This window comes from Psammomys obesus, unplaced genomic scaffold (genome assembly GCF_907164565.1).
Source record: "Psammomys obesus unplaced genomic scaffold, mPsaObe1.curated_primary_1811, whole genome shotgun sequence".
NCBI classification, from domain to species: Eukaryota; Metazoa; Chordata; class Mammalia; order Rodentia; family Muridae; genus Psammomys; species Psammomys obesus.
In genome coordinates, this window is record NW_026594311.1 from 1,319,763 (window position 1) to 1,324,591 (window position 4,829).

A 4,829-nucleotide genomic window follows, 5' to 3' on the forward strand; every position below is an offset into this window, starting at 1 on the left:
TCTCTGTGTATCTTCCGTTAACTTTTCTACTGATAGGAGTACTAGGAAGCGCCTGGAAATCCTAGTTCCACGTGTATCACTTCCGCTCTTACTGCGTACGACTTCCCCCGAGGACCTGTGTTACTCACAGTGGCCAGCCAGCGACTCGCCCCTACTGTTGGTGTAGCGCTCTGCAATGACGCATCGGCCTTTCCTGCTCTTCAGCAGCGTGTGCTGTAGTGGAGGCTGGGGGAGAGTCTCTTTCTGGAACCTAGGCCAGCAGGCTGTTAGTGAGCGTGGGCAGCCCTCCTGCCTCTGCCTCTCAAAATGCCGAGATTACAGGCGTCGACCATGCCCACCGTAAACATTTCTTCCTTTGAACTGAATGTCGCTAAACATCTAGAACCCCAAGTTACAGGTATAGGAAATGAAGATATCAAGGTTGCTAGGTGTGGTTGCACACTGTCATCTCTGCTCAGAAGGAAGAGGTAGAGGGCTGTTGTAAGTTGAGGCCAGCCTGGGCGATGCAGTGAGATCCCCTCTTAAAAAGTAAAGTGAAAATAAAAACAAAACAACACCCGAGCTCTCACTTCTTCATTGGTTCTTCAAGACAGTGTTTCTCTGTGTAATACCTTGGACTGTCTCAGAATTCACCTTGTAGACCAAGCTGGCCTCAAACTCACAGAGCTCTGCCTGCCTCTGTCTCCCAAGTGCTGGGGTTAAAGGTGTGCACCGCCGTGCCTGGCTCCCCCCATTCACTCCTACTCCTTGGCTTTCAGACCCAAGTCTCCTGACTAGGGGGAACGGCACCATATATTGGTCCATTTAAGGTGTGTCCTGTAGTTTGAAGAATAGCACCCAACCATGTCAGATGTCATCTGGCTCCAGCACAGTCTCAGTAGCTGTTCTTGCTGCTCTGTCATGTAAGCTGCTGAAGGATGATGGGCTAGGAACCCACTCATGTTCTTCAGTTACCACAGAGGAAGCTTTTTGGTTGGAAAGACACTGTATGAGCTAGGTAATAGTGGACAAGGAATCTCATAAGTCCAAGGATTGTGGCTTTACTGGAAGCATCGCAGGTGCAGGGAGGAAGAACCACATTTGGAAGTATCTCAGCCAATGGCGATTGCTGCACCTCCGCAGCGCAGAGGGTGTGTAACCAGCCTGCTGAAAGGTGGCGAGCTGTTCCCCCAGAGAACGGCCTCACACTGAAGGTTAAGCCTTGGCTTCTAACGTTGGCTGGTTGAGTACTCATCTGCTCCTGAACCCTCCGTACAGGGTAGTCAATATGGATAATCCTTGCATAACTATCCTGCCGTCAGGCCGCTGCTCACCAGCTTATTAGGCAAGATTGGCAAGAAGGGGCTTGGGGATGAGGCCAACACCTGTAGCGCGTGCATCTCACTCACCTGATTGAGAGCCTTCTTTGATGTGGTCACCATTTGGTGGGCATTCATGCGGGACCCCAGGATCTTTTAGACTCTTCCTTCTGAGGGCTCCGGGTCTGTACCTCGTCCTCAGACTTCTTCCAAGTCACCATTTATTAACTACTATTATTAACTTTCTGTAAAGGTGTACTTCCCTGAGCTCTTCTCCTGGGCCAGCTCAGACAACGGCATAGTGACCTTAGCCAAATGGCTAATGAGTTGATGAAAACCTTTATCTGTTCAATTAGAGACATTGTGATAGATCATAGCCCACGTGAGGCTTTGAAGCTTCCAGGTCATGGCACCCCACTGCCGACAGATTGATCAGGAAACCAGGCCTATGCCTGTGGAGTGGCTCAATCCTTAAAGTGCTTGCTGCACAAGCATGAGGTTCTGAGTTCGGATCCCAGGCACTCAAGTTTAAAAGCCAGGCCAGCAGTGTAAGCCTGTCATGTTCGCACTGGGCATAAAACAGGCGGATTCCTCCTACAGCTCACTGGGCAGCCAGCCAGCTGAAGTGGAGTGCTCTGAGTGAAAAAAAAAAAAAAAAAAAAAGAAGGCCCACACACAGTGGCACACACCTGTAATCGCAGCACTTCCGGACGGAGGCAGAGGCAGGCCGATCTCTATGAGTTTGAGGCCAGCCTGGTCTACAGAGTGAGTTCCAGGACAGCCAGAGCTACACAGGGAAACCCTATCTGTCAAAACAACAACAACAACAAAAATAAGGCAAAGAGCTAATGAGGAAGACATCTCAACCTCTGTCTTCCACACACATGTAGATGCACCTATGGACACACACACACACACACACACACTAAAACCCACTAGAAAATAAAGAAAGCAGGTTTGAATTTTCCCTCCCCAGTCTGTCCCCAGTCTACCATCGATTGACATAGACATAGGCCTCTTACATAGGCATAGGCCTTGTCCCATGAGAGTCTGAAATGTCGCCTGTATCTGTCCCACAGGCAATCAGCACCTGGGGAATAGTGAGAACACCTAACACAGGGTATGTTTAATAGCAGATGCTCAGGAAATAGTTACAGATTTTCATGTTTGAATAAATGAGAGGCAAACTGGATTTATTTTCATGGTTACTTACACAGCACAGAGAGTTCCTGTGTGTTCTTCTCCCAGTGTCCTCCACTGACAGTATCTTACATTATTATGATACATAGTCAAAATGAAGAAACCAGCATTGCTACAGTTTTGTAAATGATAATTTTTGTGAAGGCCAGACTTTCTTGCTATCAATGTCCTATTTTTGTTCCAGGACCCAAGGCATCCCATCTCATTGCCTTCTTCTTTTTAAAAAATCGATGTCTCAGTAAGTAGCCTTAGCTGCCCCAGACTCACAAATGCAGGCCAGGCTGGCCTTGAGCTCATGACAATCCTCCTCCTGAACCTCCTGAATGTGCCACTATGTTGCATATAATCGCTGTGCCTGGTCTGGTCTCTGAGGTTTCTCAGTCTCCCTTTGTTATTTATGCCCATGTCACCCCCGGGAACACCAGCAAGGTATTCTGAGGCATGACGCTCCCCACCTGTGTTTGTCTTATGTCTTCCCATGACTGGTGCGGGTTTATAGGTTTTTTGGAAAGAACATTGAAAGGAAGGAAGTGTCTCTCTCATTAAACCCTGGCAGGCATTATGAAAGACTGTCACGTCACCTACTCAGGGGTTTTCAACCTGTGGGTCACAAGTCCCTCCGGGTTATAATATTAGACATTTACATTACGATTCATAACAATAGCAAATTATAGCTATGAAGTAGCAATGAAATAATTTTATGGTTGGGGGTCACCACAACATGAGGAACTGTGTTAAAGGGTCGCAGTGTTTGCCAGGCAGCGGCATCTTCCCTCTGTCCTCTCCTCTCCCTGCTCTTCCTACCGTCCCTACCCATTCATAAGGAGCTGCTGAGTCTAGCTCGTATGCAAAGGGAAGAAGGTGACAAATCCGCTTCACTTTACGGAGATGAGGGCATCTACTCGGGCCTCTTCTGAAAGAAGAATAATTGCCATTTTAATTACAGATTTGTAACAGTTTCTGTGGGTCTGAGGATCAGCTTTGGAGGTAGAATGCTTGCTTAGCATGAGCCAGGCCCTGGGTCCAAAATAAAGAAAAGCCCCGGTCAAGGGCCAGTCTTCATCATCTTCATTCATTAACAACTTGCCTATAGATCTTCCAGAACTTAAAATTAACTTGATAAGCTTTCCTGACCACTTCCCACTACCCCCAGCTGTTCTCCATCTGTACTGTGCTGGTTTGCTCTGTCCCGCTGCCACCGTTATCATCTGCTGGGACCTTATCAGCCACAACAAGCTGGTCTCTGACATCTACAAGATCCGGGAGATCAGAGTATGGGCTGTGCCTGGAGGAGGAAGGCCAAGATGGTGGGTAGATCTGAGGATAACGCTGATGACTCAGTCTTGGTGGAAATCCTTCCAGTAAAGGCAGAGGACAAAGTATGGGAAGCACAGCAGCCGCCGAGTTGACACTGTCATGAACGGTCACTTACAAGAAACCAGCTTCACAAAAGAGGCCTACAAAAAGCACATCAAAGGACACATGAAATAACTCGAGGGCAAACTTGAAGAACAAACCTAGGAGAAGCAAAGCCTTTCACAACTGGGGGCTGCGCACGCACACCCTTGATAACTTCAATAACCACCAGGTTTTCACCAGAGACAGCATGAATCCAGTGAATCCAGGTGGCGGAGCTGTTCTCCTAGACTGCTGGGACGATGGTGTGACTCCGTTCATGCTTTCTTTAAAGGAAAGCTTAGAGACAGAGAAATGGTAACAACCTGGGCAAGTCTGTCAGCTGTCACCATAACTGTCCGGTGCTTGTCACCCATACAACAGCAGGGCTTAAGACACATGGAACTGATGTCATCTTGAGCTTTTATTTGGACTATGATGTATTTAGAGGGGAGGCATTGCTTTTTAAGAAAAAAAAAAAAAGTCATGTAGGTCGTCTTTTAACTAAAGTGCATTTAAGCTTAAAAAAAAAATTAAGCCAAATAAAATTAACTTGATGAACTGGTTAGAATTACATTTAACAATTCCCTAATTTAGAAAGAATGAAGTCTGAAACTACTATGATTTTTGTCTCCAGTTGGTCAAACCTTCCAGTATATTATTGGAATTACAGTGTGTTGATGAATTAGTTCAGTCGTCTGTTTTGTAGCCAAATAACAGTCCTGACAACCCGAGGGTGACATCAGGTCTGTCCTGCCCCAGGGAGGAACTGAGCAGAGACACAAGGTCTGAGGCTGTTACTGAATTTTGAAACATTAGAGTAAAACATAGGAAAAAAGCTTATAAAACCCAGAAGGAGGTTTGGGGAAAATGCTGATAAGGCCCGCACTCTCCTTGAGAAGAAAAAGCAGATTTGAGCCAGCTTTGACTCACCCA

General features: G+C 46.9%; 1 pseudogene; it reads left to right on the forward strand.

Moving 5' to 3' along the window:
- The first annotated feature begins 306 nt into the window (after positions 1–306).
- On the forward strand, positions 307–4,215 carry LOC129685090 (translationally-controlled tumor protein-like; annotated as a pseudogene).
- Positions 4,216–4,829: the final 614 nt, after the last annotated feature.